Genomic DNA, 26,321 nt, shown 5'->3' with positions numbered 1-26,321 from the left:
TAATTATAGTAGGTTTATATATATTTTACAAGGCATAGTATTTTTTTAAACCCACTCTAAACTTGCCTTCTTAAGTAAAAAACAGGGTAGCAAGAAACATCTCTCTGAATGAATACGTTTTTTTAAAAGGACAACTGTATTTTGCTGCTACAAGCTTCTAAAATTAAAATTCTAATTTTTTTTTTGATTAAAGGATGTAAGTTGGTTGCTTACCCGCTGTGTCTGTCAAGCAGCTTCACAAACGACCTGTTATGCAGCATTTCAGAAGGCAGTGAAAGGACTGCCCCCACGGCCTGCCCAGCCAATGCATGCAACTCTTTACACAAACAGTCGCAATTAAAAGGTCCCTGCCACTGAGGACCACACTTGAACGGCGCTAAACGTTGCTTATATAAATCATAGGTCAAGCATTTAAAACAGCCCTCTCCCACCTTTCCCAACATCAACCAAATGGTGGAGCGCAAGATGGCTATCTCCCCCCTCCCCAAAGATTGTCCTTCAGCTGGAGTAAGGAGCACCGCTGCCAAACACTCACGTGTACAAATAAGGAAAAATTAAACGTACAATGGATGCTTTCTAAGGCTCACAAGAAAATTTTGCCTAAAACAACCGCAAACAACCACTTTTTCCCCTCCTGCATCCTTATTATGTATTAGATGCCCTACCCCAATTGAAGAGCAATGACCATGACACTCCCGTGCCCCTCTAGGGCTTGGTAGAGAAGATGGACAAGGAGGACAGCCCATGTTCCCTCACTCGGATGCACCGGCACAGAAACAGCACACCCTCACCCTTCTTCAAACAAGGGTGGATGAACGAGGACAAACACCCACACAAGTTCCCACTTCCCTCATGCTTCCATCGTACTTTCATCGCCTTCTCTGTGGTATCTATCACTCTCAAAAGCTTCAGTAGCATGCATAAAGTAAAAGACTGGCATCAGCTGGGTACAGAAGTTAGAAAGTCATCTTTATGTTGACTCTGCTGTTGGAAGCTACCTAACTGAGCAGCATCCTAGCCGGAGACAGATCGTTCACAGCTGTATAAAATTTGGGTTACATTACATCTACACTACATCTACTACAACCAAAGCAAGAGGTGAACAAGTCTTCCCTCACTGCTCCACGAATAAAGAAATTCTGATTTATGTTGCTTAAAAATGCAAGTCAGTCCTTTAGCAAGCTCCATTTAATTGTAGCTCATACAAAAATGGTGGTTTTACCATGGTTTTGAAATAATTAATTACAAACATCATCGTAGCTAAACTTGGACTCTGTCAAAACACTTCCACAAAGAGTTGTTTTTCTTCTGTGGAATATAAGAAAGGTCAGGAAGGTTCGCCCATCAGGTTCACCTGGTAAGTTGTTTCCTTAAAACAAACCTTGAATACTAAAGCATCTCCTTTACTGACTGTTACTACCTGGAGAGTAAAATATCTCGCTCCTCAGGGATCTGGATTCCGGTGCGAGCTCCTGCGCAGCACCCAGACTGACCACAGGGCCATAGGGGAGTGCGTTTGCCAGCAAAAATAACACTCAAATCACAGCGCGCAGCTAAAGAACTTCAAAAGTAAATTGGTAAAACCAACGATACAGACTGGCACAGTCTCAGTGAATTAATACTCTAATTTATGAAATTTTAAGAGTTGTACCTAGTGTAAGTCAGGTTGATCGAAGGACAGGGCAGACATCAGTGAGTTTGGGAACCCACAGCTGAACTTGACTGGGAACAGAGACCTCCTGGTGTGGGAGGCAGGCACTGCTCGTGGGCTCCTTGCTGCATTCACGTTTCAGCTCCACATCAGAAGAGCAGCAAGTAGATGGCTTGTTTCTGTTGGGCACCTACTTCCGACTGTGAAACCTGGACTTAACTACAGGGTTTCTGAATAGTGGGAAACTGATGCCTACTTACTTATGTGGTAGGCTACAACTCTGCTCCAGATATGTTCAAGCAACAAACTTCTCTGCCTAGGGGTTGACTGTAGCCTGGTTCTTCCACAAAAAGAAAGATGCTGTGAAAAGCCCAAAGGTGAGAGACTTAAAAATATCTAAGGATGGAGATCCTATATGTATCCTTATCGAAAATAAAGCAACGATGACTTACTTCTTAGAGCATCTGAAAAAGACAAAGACTTTGGACAGAACCTGAAGAGGGTTCAGTGATTCAGCTGACCGAGGCTTAAGAGGACATTTCGTTACAGAAGAGAAATGTGGACAAAAGGCTTTCAGAAAACTGGAAGAGATAAAAACAACATCCAGACAGGCAACTGAGGAACAGCTACAGGAGGCAAGCTGAAAAGGAAGGGTTTTAAAAGCAATTTTAAGGAGGTTGAAGTTGATTCAGTGGTAACTGGAGACAGGTAGAGATGGAAATTATTCACCTATCACTTCCTTGAAATAGTACGCACGCCCTTGCTATTACCAAGAAATGAGGCTACCCAAGAATGTCAGCGGACAGTCATTTTTGCATTAGGGTTGCTTCCAGAAGCCCCATAGCGGGCTCCCACATTTGTGCTAGACACTGAAATGTATGGCTGGAGCTGGCAACAGTCCTGAAATGCTTCTCAGCTGAAGACAAAAGGCTTCAGGGAGGAGGACAAGGCTGACATGAGGCAGAACTTGTACTGATGTCTCCCTTCACATCCCCCTTTTTTTTTTTAAAAAAAAAGGTTTGGAGAAGGATTAGTATGAAATTCCCCAGCCATTTGAAAAAAAGAGAAACCGGAGTGGCAGAGGAGCCAAGGCTGGGTAGAAGCAGAGAAGGCACCAGCCTGAAGCAGGAGGCGAAGGGCACAGAAGCAGGACTGGGTGAGGAAAACCAGCGCGACACAGTGACTTCGGATATGTCAAGTCTTTCCCCACAATCTCAGTCCCTGCTGTGATCGGCACTAAGCACACCCGGGTAAATCCCCAATCAGCAGCAGGGATTTTACAAGCTGCCAGCCACTTTCTAGATTACTTTTCCCATTGCTTCAAACAAAACCATCAGTGGTGGGAGTTGTGCCTTGCCAGAGTATTATGTCGGCATGACAGCACCCAAATGGCCACCTTTGGGTCTGAGAAATGGAGAAGGCGGCAGTCTTCTGCGCGCACTCTCAACTCGGCACCTTCATTGGTGAAGACCGAACAGCAGCGCATCTGGGAAGTTAACAGACTGCCATCTCTCTTCAGATTAGGGAATGCACAAAGGACCACAGGCATGATATGGCTCCTTAGGGTCTGTCTTCAGACTCTGTATCTCTTTTTATAGCACTCTGCAACAACTAAAACATGATGAAAATGGGACATTCAGTTCTTGCATTCGCTTCAATATTCCTACACAAAAAAATGTTTCAAAGAAGGTATCCATACCTAAACAGATAATCACTACCAAAACCTTCTTTTGATAAAATTCTTCTTTCATACCAATACAGAATTAATCCCTTCTTCTTCATCAAGCAAATCACATTTTACATGAATAGCATTTTATTTTTAGGCCACTTTAACAATGCACTGTGTATTCTACAGCTTCATCCCTCAAGTCTATGAGCCCATTCTTAACAAATGTTTTCCATGAAATGTTAGAAAACCATTTGCATACAATCACTTTTTTAATTTTTCTGTTGTACAACATTAAGTTGTACCTATTGCCTCTGTAGTGCCATTCTGGTTTAAAGCCACCAACGTCAGTTTTTGTTTCTAGAACACATCAAATTACTAGAAACACTAAGTCAGAAACTTCTCTCATTTACAGTAAATATTTTATAAAATTACTTCTCCTTAATGTCTTATTATCTCAATGTGCTAAATCATTTAAAGAAATTCTGATCTTAAGGTGTGAGGTTTTTTCTTATACAGCACAAAATTCATCCAATAAAATGTATACCCAAAAGATTACAGAAAGAAGTCAACCTTGCAAGGAAAGCCAGACCATTTGAAATACTCATAAAACAAAACAGCATGTGTGAAAACTAACTGCTTAGCTCTCTTTAGAGCATCATCGTCTGAAAAAAGCAATTCTTGTTCATAAATCCTAAAAATAGAGAGAGGGCATAAAGGGAATTTTACTTCTAAATAGCACTGATAAAAGCTTACGGTTCCATTAACTGGTTTCTAAGATCTCTGTTGAAGAACTGGAAGACTGCAGAGAAAAGACCACCGTGGCTGTAAGACAGCAGGGGAGACACTGCCATGAAGAACGGCAGCTGGGTGAGGCCACCAAAACTGCAAAGCCACTGGGTTACAAGATGTGAACACCAGCTAAAACACAAATGTCAGGTGCTCACAAGCTTCAAGGCTGCAGTAAAAGGCCTCTCCTTCAGCTGTGAGAAGCAAGCTTAACTGAGGCCAAGTTAATTGCCAAGATGCTTAAAGGCCACAACTACTACCAAGAGGAGTGGTGGATCTTCCCCCTCTCAGTTCACAACTCTGCCTTGCCAGACAACAGCCTTTTGGCAAACAAGGTACTAACCTAAATGTTTCTGGGTGGCGTTTAACTTCAAACACGGGAGGAAGCCAGGTGAGGTGATCTAATGGCATTTTGTGAGAGACTCCTTGTGTATAGTTGCCAGAAAATCCCAGACCATGTGTCTCCTGATGTGCCAGCAGCCCACATCTGGAGGCCACACAAAGCTCTTGTGCCCCACAGGGCGCAAAGCCTACGAAAGCCCCTCTGCTCTCCCAGCTGATCAGCCAAAGGAGCCAACCCAAAGAACAGCACTTAGCTTTTCCAAAATGCCATTGTTACCATTTCTTTGTATACAGAAAGGTCTAGAAAAAGCCTGATTTCTGTGCATGCCTGTGCGTCAGACTGCCCAACTATGAAGACAACAAGCAGAACTTAAAAGTACGTTTAATCCTGCGTCAGTGTTTCCATACTGAAATAAAGCTGTCTTAAATCACTACAGCCTAATCCTCCCGTGATATAGCTGGCTTTAATTTGCATGTTTCCACTTCACAGCCGATTTGCCTCAAGTTTGCTTTGTTCAAGGTAGCAGGCGCTAACTGCAGAGCCCGGCTTTGGTGGGTACCATGAGACAGCTCCAGATCCTCTCTACTGATCCCCAGCCCTGCAAAGAGCCTGGGAGATTTATTAAAGACTTCACAGGTTGTGCACGAGGTGCTCGGGGGTCCAGAAGTGACACTTGAAAATGGGGGAGGGATGGGGAGGAAGCTGCATGAGCTGTTGTTCCCTTGTGTCTTCAGTGGCTGGCTGGGTTGAGAAGCTCCCATCACATGTGCCCCCTTGGTGCTGGGATAACTGGCCAAACAACTGGATTTAAGCAGGATGCAGAAGCAATCTGGGTTAAGCACAGTCCCTCCCCACCAGCACGGAGGAGCTGGGTTACTGGGATGACCAGAGCGATGGATGCAGTTCTGCAAGGGGAGGCTACAAAACTAACTTACATCTGAGCACATAAGGATGTACACGTGAAAGGACTATTTAAAAAGCCCACTATTTGCAGAATGTGCTACAAGAGTAGCACGTTACTTAAGTTGTTGAGCCCCATTTTCAAGGAAGGGTAATATAAAGAGTACAAACCAGTGCTGTTTTCCACAAGACACGGAGGTCTTCAGACTGGCAGAGGCTATTTTAGGTGGTCTGCAGAAATAACGTCATTTACAGACAAAACAGAACTAGATAAACCCGAGCAAACAAAGTTACCGGGAGGAAGAACCATTCGGCTGAAATACCTTACAGTCAGTTTGATCACCAGTGTGTATTTAGAGGACGCAAAATTCGTTCTTGGCCTTACCCAAACTTTGACTTCCTTGTATAATCATCACTTTGTCAGAAATGCCATCTCAGTATTTTTAGGTGACAGTACATTTGTTTGCACTGTACATTTCTGGTGAGCAAACTTGTTATATTTTTTAGGTCACTTGGTTTTACCATCTGCCTTGATTTATGCTTAAGAAAAAGTGTTGTTTCTGAAATCCCTAGTGTCATACACAATTGTGAAGATGTCATAACCAGCAGCAGCTTGATTTTGTGTCATCCCGATGTAAATACTCATGGCTAATGGAAAAAAGTATCATCAAAGTACGAGAGCGGTACAAAGCATTTAGTGGTGTCTGTCCCCGAGTCCCCTCAGCCCTGCACTGGGTCAGGGTATGATTACCTGCTCCCCTGGTAAGGCTGCTGTGGGACAGCCTGAAGGTCAGCGCCAGCGTTGGGGACAGCTGATGCTCAACAGGGACCACCCTGGGGAGATGCCTGTCCACCACCACCACCTCCTGCAGCAGGTAGCGACCTGCATGCAACCATGGCCATACCCATTCCTGGAGAGACCCACAAGTGGGGACACAGGCAGATTATCTCCAAGTTAAAATAAAATCACAAATTCAGTGTTCTCTCCCAGAAAATACTTTCAAGGTTTGCACACCCTCAACCTTTCACAGGAAACAGCCTGCATCATCTTTTCATTAATAGTGCCCAAAACTTCACTAAAGACAGTTTTTAAAAGCTTAGCATCACGGTATGCCGAAAATATTAGCCCTGGGCTATACAACAAAGTGGACACCCATGTTGCTTACCCTAAACTCAACACTTCTGCATACTGATATAGGCAGAAATGCAGAAGAGCGGTGTAGTTTTTTTTTTTTTAAAAAAAAAAAAAACACAAAACAAACCCTTTTTTAAAAAAAAGATTCCCACCATACACATCTATTCCCTGAATTTGCTTCTGGTTCTATTAGCCTCCTAGTCCCAAATCTTTAAGACAATAACCAAAGGCACCTTTTACATTAGTATAAGTGGGGCTTCTATAAGCAGTTGCACATTTTTATTGTTTTAAGTCATTTTGTAATCAGAATGTGCACACCAGAGCAGGATGCCTGTGCAGTCAACATGCCATTGCATGATACAAAACGAAACCTGTGGTGGGAGAGATCCTTCCTTCACTGCAAGACTTTTCCTCTTATTCTGAGCCCATCTCAGATGCTCGAAGCAGCTTTTCCAGCCATACTGACAGTGACAAAAACAAGGCAATATGACAACTAGCTGGTCCTTGGGAAGAAAAACACAAAATTATTCACTAAGGTCTTGGAATTTTATAGCTGATTTGTCCTTGTTTTGACCATAGTCTCACAAGTGATGCCAGCAGCAAACCCATCTGGCACGTGTAAGACTAAATATCTGCTGCTTGTGAAAATGAATGTCTTAAAATTAGCATTTGTGTTAAGATCTGGTTTGCAATGGCTTAAAGAACAAAAAAGTTCACTTCAATTTAAAATACTTCGCGCTTCCAGACTGCTTTACCGAGGAAGTCTAAATCTGTTTAGAGCTAAAGGAAAAAGGGAAGGTACGGAAAACCAGGAATGCTGCGCTTGGGCACAGCCTTCACACGGCACCTGGCTGCTTGAATTTTCTTTAACAATAACCCAGTTTATCTCATTTGCGGGAGGCAAAGAGCTTCCTGACCGTAACTCTTCCAGATGCTCATTACCCGAGGAAGGCAGGTAACGTGACACTCATGACATTACAGCTCTCCTTTGCTCAACAGGACCGACAGTGGCAGGTAACGAGGCAGAAACCCACAACCATAACCATATTATAGACTATGTTGAACCCATTAACTAGCTCACACCCTTAAGAAGGTTTTAACCTCCATCATCATCTATGTTGCAGTTAGAAACGTCCTCAATACTCACAGACAGCTATATCCACCAACTGATGCACGGCTTAGTCTCTTGGATGTAAAGTCGTATTTAGATATAAAATAGCAGTTAGTATTATAATTCAAAGGTGTAAAGTAATACTGTGCATTATAGAATGGCTACTTAGAAGCTGAAATTTTCGTCATATGCAAGAACTTATCTTCTGGGATAAAGAATAAAGCACATTTTAAACTGCACACCAACTTAGTATCTAACATGCTCTAGGACTGTCTGAAAAAACAGATTAAAGCAGCTTTAAAAGGACTAGAATTTTCATTAATATTATGGTGATTTTTACATCGCGTGTAATTCTTTTTCATCTGTCACCTCACGCACCTCACTCAAAAGTGGTTTTTCTCTTGTACAGAACTATGGTGTAGCTCCTGTACCCTGTCCTGACCAGCATCGGTGACTACATTAGCACGTAGCCAGATCTCTACACTGAAGCCCAAATTCTTTTCTTTTCTTTTTTTTTAATTAAAAAAAAAAGGAAGAAAAGAAAAAAGGTGTGTGTGTGAAGCAACAAGGAAAAGTTTATATGGATAAGTCTGGGAGAAACAGTGTAAAAGAGCTATTGCTTGGCAGAAGTGTATGAGTATTCACAAGCTTCAGGAATTTTGTGGGGTTCAAGTTGCCAAGTAACTGCATTTTCTGCTTCTCTCTTGGCATGGCACTGCAGCAAGCCTTTTCCAACGCAGCAAACAGCACCAAAACTTCAAGGTTCCTGTCTCTGTGCAAAAGAACACAATCTGTGGTGAAATTGGTTTTTTGTGAAGAGAAAACTGAGTCTATCCAACAAATAGGTTTTTTTTTCCTTGAATATGAGTAAACCACATTTTTGACCCTGAAAATGTACAAGTGGCATCTGTAAGCAAATGCTTAGGGAAGGGGGGGAAATAGTGTCTTTAAAGAAGTTCCCCTGAAACCCTCCCCTTCAGATTAGGGCAGAGGAGCAGCTTTGTCTGCCCATGCCTACCTGAAACGATTTTCAAGGCTGTTGCCAGCAACTCGAAGGCACTGATGGAGAACAAGATCCAAGTACAACACACAGAGGCAACACAGTGCTTGCACAGCAGATCATCGGTACCCAGACAGCTGCAAAGAACCTAAGAGGCTTCAGTGAGCAGGGTTGTCTTATATACTGTATTTTGAAAACCGGTGCAGAAAGTTCTACAAGAAGGTGAACTGAGTTCCAGGATGCTCTTGCAATAGCTACAAGATGTCATACTGGGGTGGAGCACACATGTGCAAAGCAGCCACAACTGCAGCAGCTCTTTGAGTGAGCCCTTGGTAGAAGTCAGGTGGGAACAATGCTCCAAGATGACTCTTGGTAATGGAGTCTGAAGGCTTCGACTAACACTTTGAACGGAAAGGAAGCAACAGAGCTGAGACGGCTCTTATCCATATAAGATATGTATAAAAGGAGTGGAGGTGGTGGCAACGTCAGCTTCGCGCCCAGCGCTGGCATGTGAGCAAGCAAAACTGGGCTCCCAGTTCAAGCTCCCCTTTCTGCTCCCTCTGTGAGAGCATCAGGCTGAAGAAAGCTGCAAAGGCAGAAGGTGACAAACCTCAAGGAAGCCCATGGTCTCCCAACTGCTGATCAGTACAGGCAAACATCTCGGAGTCCTGCTTGCCATCCGTGGGAGCAGGAGTCACTGGGCAGCGGGTCTGCAGTCACCCCTGTACTGCTCCGTGGCCCCTTCCAAGCAGCCCTAAGCTATAGAAAGAAGCGCAGAGACGGTACAAGAAAAAGATACAGCACAAGGAGTAAAAAAGAAAGCCAGAAACAACAATCTATTAGGCACTCAACCTCGGCAAATTGTACACATCGTAGAAGGTGCTAATCACAATGCCATAATTAAAGGCTGAGCGGAGTCGTGGATCTCCAAGCCAATGCTCACCAAGATGCTCTGGGCACGCAGAACACAGTCTGACAGCAGAAACCTTTTTCTAAGATCTAACCTTAATACTGCTGGTCAAAATACAAACCTTCTTCCCCTGGAGGAAAAAAAAATAGAATGTATATATATAAAAATAATTTGTGTCATTACTGTGAACACATCTGCCCTATGCAAAAGGATAATTTGTGGGGTGTTTTCTTTCGGTTTAGTAATTCTGTGTATTGTTCTTATTTTGACAGTAAATATCACCTTCTTTTCTTTTTTGTACTGAATGATGGGTCCCCACTACCTGGCTTCAGGAGTGAAGAGTTAAAAGCAGAGTGGATTAATCCATGTGTTCCCAAATCGAGATAAACTGACAATTTTCGGGCAGTTCCCGTTACACTGAACGAGGTGAAATGACCCCATGGCTCTCGCTCTGCCTCAGAGTAAGAGAAAGCTCATTACAGATACCGTACATATTTGGCATCACATAAAACAAGATGAAATTTCTTGGCTGCTTATTCAGGATACTTGATATTTGTGTCAACATAGCCAATGTCTTTCCTGCTATGTTATTTCCAGCTCTTATCAGCGTCTGGACATTGCCATATCATGTCTCGAGGCAAATGTAAAGCAATAGTCTAAGCAGAAGTTGAACCTTTCCCTATGCTGTCATTCTAGAAAGGAAATTCTAGAGAATTTCATTCTTTGCAATTTTAAGGATTATGTTATTACTGGCTTGGTTTTGTTTGGGGTTTTTTTTATTACTAATTTTTCACTGTAACTACATCCTCTCTTCCCTTAAAAAAAAAAAAAAAAGATAAGGAAAAAGTTCTCTTCGCACACCCACAGCACACACTAACACCCTTGTGCTGCAGCCTGTGCCAGGCTGTAATGATGCCTCACAAATCAGCATGGTGGGCCCTCAAGGTCCCAAAAGGAATTTTTTAATCTATTTACTTATTTTTAGCACCATTAGCTTGACTAGTAGCCAGGCAAATTTGAGCCGTTCCGAGTGCTCTGCCCATTGCAAGGAATTTTGGGAGCATCACCTCTGAAGGTCAGTAGTCGTTGAATACTGATGAACCCCCAGAGCTCTACCCATCTGAAGTGGGTTGTGAGGAGCAAGTCGTGGTAGATCAGAGCAGCCACAAACCATGCTTTTCTCATTAACCAAAGCACCTCCTAGGTTTTTCCCCAAATGTTTGAGATATCCTTCTGCGTGTTTAACATGATTTACAGTGTGCTAATGATACAGAAGGTTTTTATTACTGCTACCACCAACGTAACAGCTGACGATGCACTGGTTGCACATTTGAAACATACCCTGCCCCCAGATAGCTCACATTAACCTTGGAAAAGTATTGGTTAAGGCGCTATTAACTTTCTGTAAAGTTGCTTTGCTTTCTTAGGTAAACAAGTTCTCTGTCAAACAACTCTGAACTGGGAGGAGAAAGATGGTATGGCGTTGACTGCCACCAAAACACTCATCTATTAAAATATGTTGCATGCTAGCATTGTCAATTAGTTGTTCGATAAGATGCTCTCGCACAGTTCGGATTGGTAAATGCAGAAGACATTACAAGCGGCAGTATTCCCTGCGGGGTGTTCCCAGCAAAAGGTTAAAGCTAGACCACTGCATTTCTACTTCAGAGGGACCCAGTGGAACTCCCTCCCACGGGCTCTTGTCCCCCACCCTCAGTGGCCATCCAGAGGGAGGATGATGCTGACCAGAGCAGCAACAGCAGCTGGGTCACGAGAAGCAGAGCCAGGAGAGGTGACCACTGACAGCCAGGTTGCCTCCAACCCAACCCAAAATGAAACTTCTTCCCAAATCCCAGCAGATTGGGAAGTTTCCCCATCCTCTTTCTCTTTACCTGGGCGATGAGCGCAACAACTTCAATCCTGCTACCAACCAGCTTTTCCGCTAGCCAAAAACAATCATAAGAGACGTGTATCCCCCAGATAGGGCTTATGTGTTACCACCATGCTGTGGAGACTAACCCCAGTCACGGAGGGCTGATTTGCTTGCACAGAGTGCCCTGGAGTACACACAACTCATCAGAAGAAGTGTAAGGAAGGAATAACTTGGGAAATGAACTCTTCTCGCCACAGACTTTTTTTCCCCCACCCACAGCACCCTCAACAATACTGCTGGCAGTCACAGTCCACACTTTATGCCACACCAAAAAAAAAAAAAAAAAAAAAAAAGGAAAAACAAAAAAGTGCAAGCAGTGGAAGTGAACACTTCCTTCCCATCCAACCTAAATACATAACTGCTGTTACCAGGCATGTAATGACTACACCCTTAAATAATTAAAAATTTCCAAGGCAACATAGGTACACCAGGAAGTAAAGGTCACTACCAGATGTCCTGGCAAGCCACAGTGACGGAGTGGTCACCAGGCTTTAAGGTACACAACTATGGGGGAAGCCACCTGCTGCTCTCCACAGCACTCTTCAGGAAAAAACACATTGCTAGTGAGAGTACAGGTAATTCAACAGAACAGCAGGTCACAACAGAACAGCTTCAAGCAAAAGTCCTTTTCCCCCACCACTTATGGGTATCGAGCACAAGACACATCTAATAAGCATCCAGCAATGAGGTGGATTTTTTCTTACACAATGCTGACTGCTCCAAAGGACTGCGTGTAAAGGCCCTGTCATGAAGGGTTGGTTATGTTAATTCACACTCCATTAAAGTTTAGGCATATCAAACCCAGCCCCATTTTATTCTTTAATATCACCCGGAACCAGTTTTGGGGCTCTGCCGCTCCAGTAGCTTGGGCCAAGGTGGAAAGTCATCTTCACTGTGTACTGCCCACTCCATACAAGACAGATGATTCCCCAGCTTCCCTCAGTCTGTGTTTGGACCAAGATACCCTGGACCCTGTCCTGACTCATCCTCTTCCCCTCCAGTATTTCCTCCTGCTTTCTTCACTGCGTTACCTTACAACCCCCTAGTTCCCACGGGCTCTTAACTCCTGAGCCTGAAAGCAGAGCCAAGAATGGAGGACACAGAGCTACATTTTATCTAGACAGGATAAGTCCTTGAAACTGGGATTTACACACAAATGAATGTTTTTTTTCCTATCTATATAAATGTGGGTTTGGGGGTATTTTTTTTGCTAACGCTCCACTTGCAGTTTGCCAGCACAACATGTTTGCCACCAGGAAAACCTGGCTGCTTTTGAGGCTCTCTAAGACTATCAAAGGCAGGAGAGGCAGAGGAGGAGCCATTCTCTCTGGAACATCTGAGCTGGCCTTAAAATCCAAAGCATGGTTTGTGAGGTTAAATGCCCTCACATCCACATTTCCAGTGGAGTGGAATCCTGAACACCATGATCTGTGTGAGTTTCAGGGACAGAGCCCAGTGTTTCTCCCCAGCTCTGCACCTCTGCTCCCACCTGGGAATGACCTATGGCTGCCACCACCCAGCGTGGCCAGTCCCGCTCAGCATCTATAATGATACCTCTCACTCAAAAAACACAGTCATAAAGTCTGCTCAAATAAATATTTTAATCACGTTTGTGTAATCAAGGGCAGGACACCTGAAGTAGCTTTTTTTCCCTTGCATTTTCAGAGGTATGAGGCGCTTCCAGCCTCTCTGTGTTTCAGTGCAGGTACACAAGCACACACGGTCCCATTGAGAAGGGGATGCTTCACTGATGCTTTCAGATATCTGCCACTCGTTAATCACGCTTTGCTTTGAATATTTGGAGGTATCAGATCAACATGCTCCTGGACCCCAGGATCAAGGCATACTGCATTTGACAGGGTAACATGTTTACAAGTGCTACAGCATATTACGTGAAGGGAATTACTGTCATGCTCTGAGCTGGGTTTTATCAGCGGAACTTTACTGCTCAGTTAAGCAAAATCCCTCATCATCTAACCTGGGCTGAGACAGATGGGGCAGGTCTAATGCCATCTTAAGAAACTTGCAATTTAAATGAAAAGCACGCCAGCTCCCTGGCTTACTGTTGGAAAAGCAAGAATTAATTTTGCTCGCTCTTCCTTCCCAGCGCATCGCAAACACCTTCACAAACCTATTGCTTGTCCTGAGACCTCAAATCACTACCTTTCACTAACAGAAAACAAAGAGAAAAACCCAGTGCTCATCAGAGAACGATTTCAGAAATGGAGGAATCTGACCCCACCTGCTGCCGGGCCAGATCTGTATCCCAGGCACTGGAGTCCCAACGCTCTCCGGGCAAATGGCTTCGGCTCTGCCTGCCCCTTAGAGGTTAGCAGAAGCAGTAATTTGTTTGCTGTGATAGCAGACCTGGTAAGACAAAGTTGTGTTATGTGATGACAATATACTGTTCTCCTCCTAAAAGGAGATCTCTGCTTGGAACAAAACTAAAGCAGCATCCTTCTTCCACACTCCCCCATCCTGCAAGCCCTACAATATCAGCATGGTATTTGAAAGGGCTCTGCTCTGCCCTCATCCTCTTTCCTACCTGTAAGACATCCTACACATTAAAAAAGGGACATAATGATACCTGTGCTAATAATTTTGCATCTAAATTTCTGAGGGTTTCTATTACAATTCACTCTCCTCTGTATTCCTAAGAAGGGCAAGAAAACCATCACTTTTAAAATTACAAGCTTTAAGAACTATGACAATAGCACACAAAATGGAATAAAACACAGTGCCTTCACTTTCAGTTGTCAAGGCTTAGCAAGGTCAAAAGTGAACAAGAACATCATTCACAACCATGAGTATTAAGGGATGTTTTCTTCGCAACTGCACACACACACACAAAAAAAAAAAGGTGGCTCTGTATTATAAATAGTTATCAGCAATACAGAGATCAAAGGATGGTCAAGCAGATAGGACTCATGACACTTGGCTTTCACATTTTACCTTGAAAAGCCTCAACTGCACGAGTAGCATGCACGAGGGACATCCACTCCCCTAATACCTGATGGCCAAGACCAAGCGCTGGGGATCAAACAGACATCGCCTGCACAAGAGGAGGTGACCAAGTGTTGCTGCTGCGAGCCACAGAGACCACCACGAACACACACATCCACGCTTGCAGCAGAACGTCAGGTCTGTGAACTCACGTGGTGGGGAACCAGCACAGGGTGCAGCAGAACAGATGGAACACGAGCAGCTCCAGGTGGGGCTTATGCTGGGACAAGTCATGGTCTGGGGTCAGCAGCCCTTTGCTGTGGAGCCACCTCTCGATGGGGTCTGAGCCCTCAGCAGTGGCCAGGAGAAGCCTGTGCACGGCTCCTGTCCAGGCTGGAGCACACTGACCCAGAGCTGCTCAGTCACAGCACAGTCCTCTCTGGTCAAGTGTTGCTGCACACCACTCCCCGATGCACCCCGTAGCACCCGTATGATCCAGATGTTCCCTCATCTGGAACATCGAAGGTCCCCTTCAGTGCTGAGGCAGCACAGCACACAGATCCCCCTACCCACCTCCCCTTCCCCAAAGGCAACATGTGCACGTGCCTTTCCCCTCGCACGAGGAAGCTGCACAACTTGCAGGCGCTACACTGCGTTTTGTAATGAGGGAGCAAGCCCGGACCCTTCCTTGCTGACACCTCGTGCTGGCAAGATAACGCTTCTCCATCCCCGAGCCTTATCTCAACCCAAGTAACGCTGCATTCGCCTTGCAGCAAGCTATAAATAGGGCAGCTTATCGGAAACTCAACAAAAATAAATGCAAGCTACTGATGGTTGACCCGGGGCACTAGAATAAAATTCGGATGGCACCAACTGTGTTTAGTTAGGATTAATCAGGCATGAGATGCAAAGCTTTAGCCTCTTACTGAGTTACCAGAATAAGGAATGAGCACAATATTTTTCTCAGGTTTCCCAAGGGTCTCCATGTGAATGGCCACAAGGTTACAGTTGTTTCAATTAAAGATAGTGACTATCAGGAGAAGTCTGGCCAAAACGTTCCAAGTTCAAAGAAAGTACAAGAACAAGGAATTCAGACAGCCTGTATTAAAATGGGGAAGAAAAAAAATCCAAACAAACCACCTAAAAAAAAACCCCACCAACAAAACAACACACTGAAATGCAGGAAACCACTGCCACTTCTCCTTCACCTCCACCATTTCAACTTCCACGCTGCTGATTTTGTGTTGAGGATATTCTACACATCATCCAAACTCTATTGCAGCTTTCATTCCCATCTAAGTGGGTGGGTTTTTTCCATTCTTATTCTCCTGGTTTCTGGTATTTCTAACATTTCAGAAGCTGGGTTAGTGCCTGTAAATTTTTTTGTCCTCCATCCAACTCATTCACTCTCACAATATTATTTGCTTGATAGGAACTCATTCCATAGGTGCGTACAAATACCACTGTGCAAGGAATTAGTCAATATATGTCTATCAGATTCTGTATTGTATTAAAGCAAAAGCCTGCAAAAAAAGGGGAAACGCCATTACACAGAAACCCTGATTTCCAATATGAGGCTTAAAAACCAGTAACTTATTTTCTCAGACAACCAACAATTTAAGCTTCACGGTCCTAATCAGGACACTGAGTTCTCATGGATGGAAAGCTGACTGACATCTGCTAACAATTCCTCTGCCTTGGGGTCATCAAAGCATCAGGCTATCACCTGGACACGACTAGGGACTGATTTTTACCAAATTCATTTCAATCTCCTACTATCTGTTGCAGGTATTGTGCAGGTGACCATGACCACACACCACCACAAGGATGGGCAAACAGTTATTACCTGATTTTAGAGGAAGGCAGAGAAGAAAAGCCGACCAATCTGCCAAAGGTCAGAGAGTAAGTTGGCAGCAGACACAGAGCCTCTGCATTCCAGAGCAATGAGCTGCTGGGATGAATCACAGGTATCTTCTAAGTCAGGTGAGGAACTGTCACGTTCCTTCAGAAAAAAAGACCTGCATGCATTTTCCAACATACACACCGCAAAGCGCCGTTCAAACAAGCCCAGCTGCGACGCAGAGATTAGGGGCCAAGCCTCGAGGTTGCTGTTACACAAGGGAACCTCACCAAACCCACCCATTTCCAAAGCGGGGTTTGCAAGGGCTAGGCTTGCATTTGCAACCACCTGCGTATTTATTCTTCCTGTGGAGGGGCATGTGTGCTTGTCTGCAATTCTGAACTGACCTTTTAGTACAAGGCAACACAAAACCCTAGATGACTGCAGAGAACCCTCGCATGCTGCAGCTTATGGGGCCACAGCTGCAAATGCATCTTTAGTGGTGAAAACCATGCTGATCTACCTCCTAAACGCCTGTGCATCAGCTGGAAACCTCTCTCCATCCCTGTGACCATGCACATCTGGAGACCAGCCCTCATCTCCAGCCAGATGTGCAAGGAAAGACTTCTGTATGTCATTTGCCCACCCCAGATAAGAAGCTTGTGTCAGGCGCAGATCATCCAGTTTCTCTCAACAATGTTCATTTACCTTCACGACCAATTAGCTGCACCATCGTTAGTTCCCTGCTCTGTTCAGTTGACTCCTCCTGCAGCGACCATCTCGGGACCCTGGTGACACACTTGCCACGAAGCCGCATCACGGCTCCAACGGTCACACAAAAGTACCACCACTGACCAAGGTGCCCAGTTACCTTAACGCAGTCAAAACAGTCAATTTAAGCGAATCCTCCAGTAAAAGATTTCAGTGAAAGCTTCTGGCAACATTTACGACAGCATCTGGCTCACCACGGACGATAGTGATGAGGTGCAATTATTTTTCAAGTGCAAAATGAACTTGAAAATAGCCCCCTCAGAACTCTGAATCTGTCCATTCCCCGTCCTCCCCCAAAATGTATCAACAAACCAAACCTGCTAATTTCATTCATGACAGATTTTTCTTTCCCTGACTGGAGGAATCCAGTCTACCCAGCAAAACTTAATGGAAATCATTCAATCAGAACATGGATCTCCTTCCTTTACCGGGACGTTATCAAGCAGATAGGTTTGCTTTGACTAATTTTGCAGTATATATTCCTTTTCTAATACATTACACAGGCATCAAACATTAAGAAAAGTACAGCAGAAAATAACTTGGTCTGATATTTTTCTAATAAAACCATTTCCCAACATATTTAAAGCACAAAATTAAGCTCTTATTATATATAACTGAAAAAATATTTAAGAGCTTAAGACAGCTTTGGAATAGCAAAAAAAGAGGATAAAGCTAGTCCTCCCATCAATATTATTCTTCAATACCTTATTGTAACAGCTTGATCTATTTTTAGAAGAAATTGAAAAAAAAATGTATTCATGTATTTAACCTGAGAAACAATCTGCATCCAAGTGGGAGATCACTGTCATTAGTGAAAACAAAAGCCTTCCATACATCACTTCACCAATGCACACGATACGCTGACAACTCACAATCTTCAAGACCTTCATTAGTACCACGACAGCATGACTGTCTATGAGCAGGACTACACATGGATTAATGAAGGCAAGTTTTGACCTAAATTTCACCCATGCTTTGGTCTTCAGTGCAGCCTGGAGAACTGCTACAACAGCCTACGAAGAGTTCCTCTCTCCAATGGAAAAAGGCAGTCCTTGAATTCCACTGTACACAATTCACTAGCAAGAACTGTAACAGCTAAAAAAATAGCTAGCAAGGCATCATTAAAATGTGCAGTACATTTATTCTGTATATTACAATTACAGTTCCAAATCAATGATTCCAAAACCTTTTATTAGATCATAAAAACTTAAGACTAGCTTTTAATGAAATCTCTAATCAGATATGAATGAATCATATGATATGACACAATTTCTTGAATGAAAAACAGATGGAAAAGTAGTAACGATTGAGTGGTTTAAATCACATGATAATAGTTAAGCCAAAGGGAGCAGATATGTAATCATAAGCACGAGTTTCAAGTTAAGGGACACACCAGCTTAAGGTAGATCTCAGATCAAGGCATTCAAGGGGCAAGTGCCAAGCCAGCACCAACCCATACAGGTAAATAGATGGCTTTAGTGTGAATGAACTTACTACGGCATCTGAGGCACAGAAATGCTGATTTCACAGTTGCTTGGTGGCAGGACGAATAAGGCGGCGATCGAGGAGGACATCCCTGCACAGCCCTCTTTGAGAGGTCTGGAGAGTCTGTGCTTTAGCAAAGCATGGGCACGCAGAAGCAAACCATGCCGGCAAAGCTGAAGAGCTCACGCTGCAATCCAGCTTTCAAAAGACGCTGTATGTTGAAGGCAACATCCCATCTTTCAGGACTTAAGAATTCAGAACAAAGTAAAACCATTACACGTCGGCAGCAGTCTTGCATTAACTCAGCGCGTCAGTGTTGCTAGGGCTTTTCAGCTTGAAGTAGCTTGGTTACAATTTCTGTTTGTATACTTGGTGAATTATGTCTCAGACTAAATCGTTTTGGGGTTTGGAGCAGGCTTTCTGGGGCAAGGAGAGGGGAAGAGACAAAAAGGGAGAGGAAAGGTCTGTTTAATCAACCGACAGCAATTCTCCAGGTCAGCATCTGGAGACTGTTACATTATTTTAGGCGTCACTGCACAAGCCATTCACCTGATATTCCCTCCACCGCCCAAAGACAAAGCAGAGTCAAATATAGCCCTGAAAATCAATACACGCTGTGGAAGAGCCTCAAGCATCTTTATAAATGTATCTCGTGTCAGGCGAGGAATTCCTAAAATCCTAGGAACGCAGGTGGCTGCTCAGAACAGACCTGTAGCATCTATTTCCCCTTCAGCAATAAACTACCCGGAGTTAAGTTTGGCGTAAAGCACTCTGGGGAGCTCCGTAGCGCAGAGCACACCAACGAAAAGGGAACGCGGACCAAAGCAAACATGCTGCTAACAAACCAGTCCTCCGCAACGCCTCCACCCTCATCCCCCAGCTAACACATCCATCTAGCAGGCATCAGGAGAAGCTGATGGAAAAAAGGAGTGGAGTACAGGGTGTGTTGGACCACCCCAGCCACAGGACAAGCGATAGCTTGAAAAAGTGAGGGAATTACAAATAAGATAAAATAACAACACAACAAAGATTTCATCTGGATTAGCTCTCCAGGGTTGCAGACACAGGTAAAAACATCCAGAGTGGAAACACACACCACAAACAAGACACGGCACAGTCACCGAAAGATCACATCACAGAATTTTTTCACCAAGAAATGCCTCAATCTGTGATCAACTTTCCATGAAATATTTATCACTTTCCATTCATTTCACGGTACTGTTATTTTTAGAAGAGCCAGAAGCAATGGGAACAGATTACTGATTAACAATTCAAGGGAGCCTTTAAATGTCTGCTCATACCATGCCATCTCCTCCTTCCCTAAGAAGTCAAAGTTTAATGTAAATACCATCTTGCATTCAAAGACTCTTCCCTCCATCACCTGCTTTTAGATAAAAGCAAAAGCACAAAACAACCTTTCCTTTGGTAGAGACTCGGTGAGAATTATCATTTTTGAAAATAACACTTTGTGAACAGTCAGAACTAAGCAAATCCAGTGAAACCTATAGTTGATCAGTGTGAATTAATAAACTAAACAAGGTGAGGGAAGAATAAAGAAAAATAGCAAGTTGGGTCTTGCAGTAAAGCAAACTTTCCTGCCAGTTACCTTTCATCTAAGAAAACAGCTCTGTATTCAAGCGCTTAAGATTTAAGTGCTGCTTTCAGCTTTTAAGAGGAACAAGTTGTTAATAATTCATCCCACCTCCTCCGTTTAATAACCATTTCCTCGTGGGTAAGAAAGGAGGTGACAGCTAAATATTTTTTTCAGAGACAAAACAGAGTTCAGGAGCTGTGGGCTCCTGCTCTTCCCACCCCACAGGACCAGAACACCCACGTTCTGGGCAGATGACAAAGCAGTACCCACTCCAGCAAACCCACCTCAGGAAGACAAGTGGCTTAATCCCTTGCAGAATGAAGACGCTGGAGTTCAGGCAAGAGATGGTGCCTCACCAGGCTGGCCAGAAAGTTCACCCCTCTTGCATACATCCCTACACATGCACGCAACCCTGCAAAAGGCATGTACTGATGGAGAGTTGAAGAGTCATTAAATTATCCTATGACCGTGACCAACAAAACCTGAGTTTGGGTGCAATGTTGGTCCAGCAAAGACGTCCTGAAGCTTGAACTTCCCTGCTACTCTGCAGGGAGCTGCCAGAGTTTCCAGGTGTGGCAATTCCCTCCCTCGTCCTGCACAAATAACCCCAGATTTGCCGACCACGTTCTGGATGTGCTGCAAAAGGGTTTTTTATGAAAGCACAACAATACAGCAAATCATGCGTTGAAATCTCAGAGCTGGCTGAAGCGTTATGCAAAGCTTTCCTTGCCGAGCATTGGGTTAAGATGAGCTTTAGTAGCACCTCTAGCTGGTAAAACACTTTTATTGTCATTGCCTGGGCTACATTTTGCAGTCTAGCTTAGGGTTGAAAATAATACCTCCTGCAGTACATACAAGGTTAACTTGATTTTAACCATCGAGGCTCTAAGCTACACGAACCTGCCATTTCTCCGCTACCTTATGCCAGAGCATCTAAATGGTGGCAAAATTAATATACCAAGCCTGACAAAAACAACTGCAGCTTTTAAATAAGCTAACAGTAGGACAATAACCAAACAACTGTTTAATTTGCTTAGTGTATGGTTGTGACATTAAAATGGTTTCTCATGAACTCAATGATAATTTGGGGGTTTGGGGTGGGTTTCCCCCCACCTCCAGACTCCACAGAGAATAGATCAGGGTATTTTTTACATTAAAGGATTAGATTTTCCGTGTGTGAGCTGTACTTCTGAGGCACGATAAAACCATACGCTGTTCCTGTACTAACACGTCCCAGTGTGAACAAGGACGAACGGGCTCCTGTCTGTGGAGGCGCAAACCTGTCGGGAGCCCCAAAGCCTAACTGACCAGCCAGCAATCTGAACCTGCTTCAAAGCCCCACTGCGCCACGCTGATTCGGTACCTTTCTGAAGGAGCTTTAGAAGTAGGCACACTATAGAAAGCAGGCAAATATCTGAAAACACGGTGCAGTGAGAGGGCATCCTGTTCCTTTGAAAGGATAAATTAACAAAGGCATGGTATTCGGCTCCGTTAGACCAACTGGACTACCACTCCTTCCTCTTAGAGACAGGGATTAATCTCCAATTTCAAAAGCCTGTAAAATCGTGTAACAATATTAGTCTAGAGGCTCTTGCAAACCATTTATTCACACATACATCAACATTTTTTTCAAATGAATGTGGAAGTGAGACTGGTTAATTAGATCCAGAACGAAGAAAAAGCAGGGAGCTGAAATCTCATGCATAATCTTCTGGCTGCCCCTGCTCTTGCCAGTGTTGGATCCAGCAGAGCCCCAGTACCATACTGGAAGAGCCACCCCAAGGGCTGAGCAGCAGCACTGGAGCAGATACCGCAGCAGGAGGTCCATGTAGGCAGCGGCATGGATGGAGAGCAAGAGGGCAGCCACGTCAGGAAGAGCCGCTTCAGGCAGCTTAATGCAGAAGATGCAGCGGCTCATCACCACCATTAGGATATCCCCAGTCAAGCCCCTGTTGCTCTTCTAGCAACTGCTCAGGAGCAGCCACCCCCTATGCTTTGTTTAACCCACCAACTCCTAACGTTTTGCAGCAGACTACGATCAACCCTCAAAAACTCATCAGAAAACCACCACTGATTGCTAACATGCACGACAGCCTCACAGACCGCCAGTGGGCTCCCACACAGCTGGAGAACAATCTCAAAAAGGCATGCAGCAGCATTCCACCTGCTCCACAACAGAAACCAGAGAGAGGTCTTCACCTACGGGGCAAGAAGCCCAGTTTCTTCCTCCTCATGCCATGCATGTGCATGCTGCAATGGGTATGTCCCAACGCAAACTATTTGTAAGCTGCCATCAACCACAGCAATGTTAGACGATTTCATTATTACTTTTATCACAACTTGGGAACGCATCCCTGAAAAGCCAATGGAAATGCTATGAGAAGGGGAATTTCTTTCCTAATATAGTAATTGTACCATACACAGATATCGCCAGGACTTCATATTAGGCCATGACCAACGCACTGGGGAAACGCGGCTGGTCAGTTGAGACTGTTCATCCCAATTTGCAGTTTTATTACATAAAGTTTAAAAAGGGCCAGTTTCCACCTTATTTATTTCTAGCATTTTACTTCTATATCACAGCTATAAAGCTGTTTTCACATTTCTAATACTAAGAAAATTACTTAAGATTGTTTTGTAGCAAAATGAGCAATTATAAACTTTATACCAACAAGAAAAAATGAAAATACTTACAGGAGGTAGTTATCTGAAGTACCATAAACACAGCCTTATAAAGAAAGAAAAATCATTCCACAAAGTATGCTTAATGAAGTTCTATTTGATTAACCTCAAGGATGGTATCAACAGCACACAAGTGATGTTTTTTATCAGGATTATCTGGGTATTTACACAAATTGAGATCTTTAAGGCTGCGCCCCCCCGCCCCCCCCCCCAGCTTTGCGCTATGGAAAAGGCATAGCATATCTCAGTTCAAAAACACAGGAAGAAAAAGTAAGAGGACAAGAGAGCTCTGTGCTTCCCTCCTTACGTATGAATCACTCCCCTTATGCAGACTACAGCTAAGTTTAGTGCTAAAAAGAAGAAAAATACTTTTAAGGACACAAATACTTAAAAGCAGTATACAAACTTGTGGGACAATTCCTTCCAGTGGCAACCTCTGTGCTCGTGCATCCAAGAATCTTTCTCTGCTGTTAACCATGGCTACTGAATCATCATGAGATTTTTTCCCATGTAACGTGAAATGAAAAATAATGTGTAGTCCTTGATCTGAAGATCTTCGAATTCGGCAAGTAAAGGTTAAGGAAAAGCAACATCACATAATAATCGCAACAATTTATTCCCTTTCCTCCCCGGGCCAAAGAAGCAGTAATATTCTGAACCCAAAAAGCAGAAAGCAGCATTATCAAACAGATTATTTTATTCCTGTGTGAGAGGTGGGTTGTGGGGGTTTTGTCTTGTGTTACTCCTACAAGTAACTAAGAAATTCAGAAGCACCAATTATAAGTGATACATTTGTAAAAAGAGAAAATACTTTCCTTCCTCGAATTAATCCTTAATTTATGCAAAAAGAAGATAGGAATCATTTTCCCAAAAAACACACCTGGCTGATGACTGAACTCCATTGTACTCAACCCAATTCACTCCTAAAACCATTTCATAGAAGTGATCTAAATATTTCTGGTTTGTAGTTGAGATGCTTCCGCGGGACCACACAGGTTTAGGGCCTCGTATTGTACATCCCTTTCTCACCTTTTTACATCAGAGAAGAACAGCTAACGAGGATCAAACCCCTCCTTCATTTGGATCATAGTGAAGAGAAACGTTTTGGTTTCCGACCAGCACACCGCAACGGTTTTATCTTACATAGAAATGCAGTTCTGGGGACAAAGGTTCATCATCCACTCAATTTTATTCAACGTGAGGGGTACAAAACAATTGCTTTACCATGACCAGGATGGGATAAGGTTATAAACTGACTATCCCAGGAAGTGATTAAGCATTTTTTTTTTTCTTGAAGCTGTTTTTCAACACCATTATTTCAGCCATGCCTGAGACTTGGAACAACACCCCACAAACCCACACACAACTTGTTTTTCCAGAGCAATACTTGGTATTACTTCTCCTTTCTTCTCTCAGAAGAATCTGCAGCAAATTGCTAAAGGTAGTAACGATAAAACCCAGACATGACAATCATTTGTCCAAGTGGGTAACAATCTCAATGTGACAGCAATTTTTAACAGTCATTTTAAAAACCCACCAGGATACATAGGTATAGGCAGGCACCACACCTGAAAGCCAGATGATGTGCCGCTTCCAAGATCAGTGAAATTTGTTTGCATTTCCAAATGTGCCAAAACATCTAATTACCATTCTGGAAATCAAAATATAAGACAGACATTTCCAATACTCACTGCAGGGCTGAAATGATTTCTCCAAAATTTAGCAGAAACTGAGTAAGTGTTGGGACTTGAGTGAAAAGTACCTGGGTGAGCACTCTCCAGAGTCAATGTCACATCTAGCATAAGGTCACATTTTCATTCCCAGTCGGTCCTACCCTTCGCCTGTTACATGCACAACCAGCCTGAGCTTTCCAGCATGAGATAGAAATTCCCGTGGCTCAAACGCTGGCAGAAGTCCTTCAACAAAGAGACGTCGCTGCCTATCTCACATCCCACCCACTCTGCACGAGCACAGCACCCCAGAGACGGCCAGCTGTTTATTTTTTCAGTAGGCATACAGGTGAGCTATTAAAAATACTCAAAATGGAGTCCAAACAGTAAGAATTCCATAAATCCTGTATGAGTCCGTAACACCTTCACAAAGCCTCCTTCAGGTTACCCAAGCTGTTAACCAGCATCAGCCTTTGTCCTGAAATACCTCAGAAGGAAACATCAAACCTAACAAGCATCAACAAAAATAAAGAAAGAAAGAAAACGAAACCCAAACAAACAAACAAAAAAAGCCCAAACAAAAACGAAAATGAGAGTAAAAGACTAAACCCCACCACATCCACGATACTGGCCATTGATCTACTGACAGAAAAGAGGACTGTGACTCCACTTGTGCAAAGCCACAGAATGCAGTCCAGCACACTGACACAATGTTTAAGCTGACCTGTGTTACCACAGTAGACTTAAAATGAGAATCTCTCTCAGGGTTAGGGAAATACAACCTCCCTTACCTGACAGACAAGTTTTGGAGCACACTGAGGGAAGAGAGATTTCTCAGAATCCAAAGCCACACACTCGCACCTGGGAAACAAGGATCTCTTCCTTTTTTTTTTTTTTTTTTCCCCAACACAACAGCTCTACCTCCTTAAAACTTTCTTTCCCCAGATACACGTATAAGTCCACAAAAATCTAGGTTAGGTCACAGCCCTTTTCCACCCACCCACCCCCAATCTACTGAAATTGTTTTGAATAAGCTTCGTTTACATTTTTCTAACTTGCATTACCAGAAGGGCTTAGATCTTCTGCAAGATCTCTTCCTTAATATAAAAGGACCTAAAGGCATTTTGGACGGCAACAAAGAAGGGAAAGTTGGGGTTTTGGAAAACTCGAGCTCCTACCTAGAAAGTAGATAATGCTTCATATAGCCCATCATCCCTAGTATAAATATCTCTACCTGTTCACACCTGGAAACAAAACACTTTTGGAAGAAAGAAGGAAGAAACACAAAAGACAGCAGCAGAGCGCTTTCTATAGCATTTCGTGTATTGCAACCAAAACTTCAGTTTCTATCACCTGAAGTGCTGCAATTGTGAGCCGTAAGATCTGTCTCAGCTGCGTGAGTAGCAGACAGTCTCCATACGAACACTGTGTCATACCAGAAGGACCAGACCCGAGAAATACCATAGCAGGATCATCAAAAGGCAAGAAAAGCAAACAGCCCAAAGCCCAGCATGATACGCTTTGATCAGCCTGTGTTTGGCTCCTCATTTCAATACAAGGAGGTTTCTCCTTAATGGGAGCAGCAACTCAAAAACCTACTTTGCTGCACGGTGCTCCTTTTAGGCTGTGAAAGGACTCGTAAGACACTGCTCTGTTTTGCTGTCCTCCCCTTTCTAAGGAAAGGGAAACAGCTCCAGCCAGGTGAGGCTCTCCTTAGCCCCTTGCCAAGGCAGAGGGCTGAGCTACTTCAGACACCCAAGGCTGCTGTGCTCCATCCTTCCCCCACTCCCAAATCCCACTCGCCCAGCCTGGGAAAGCAGATGTGTGCAAGTTCTAACACACTTTGTTCCAGCATTTTGCATTTGCATTCTGCTCTCCCACTTGCAAGAGAGAGCTGC

General features: G+C 43.7%; 1 protein-coding gene across 12 annotated transcripts in view; it reads right to left on the bottom strand.

Annotated features, from left to right (window-relative positions):
• The window catches only part of HDAC4 (histone deacetylase 4), a 270,456-nt gene that overhangs the window by 139,978 nt on the left and 104,157 nt on the right, over nucleotides 1-26,321 (bottom strand). Inside the window, exon 1 of one of the 12 annotated variants that reach the window (XM_080400679.1) lies at nucleotides 1-26,321. This exon is cut by the window's left edge and continues 9,709 nt beyond it. The exons of the other annotated variants lie outside the window; for them this stretch is intronic. The gene's annotated coding sequence lies outside the window, so the exon portion shown is untranslated. 12 annotated transcript variants of the gene reach the window in all.

The sequence above is a fragment of the Falco punctatus genome, assembly GCF_963210335.1.
Source record: "Falco punctatus genome assembly, chromosome: 8".
Taxonomy (NCBI): domain Eukaryota; kingdom Metazoa; phylum Chordata; class Aves; order Falconiformes; family Falconidae; genus Falco; species Falco punctatus.
The sequence above is the reverse complement of the archived record's forward strand: the minus strand, read 5'-3'. Positions and strand labels throughout refer to the sequence as shown.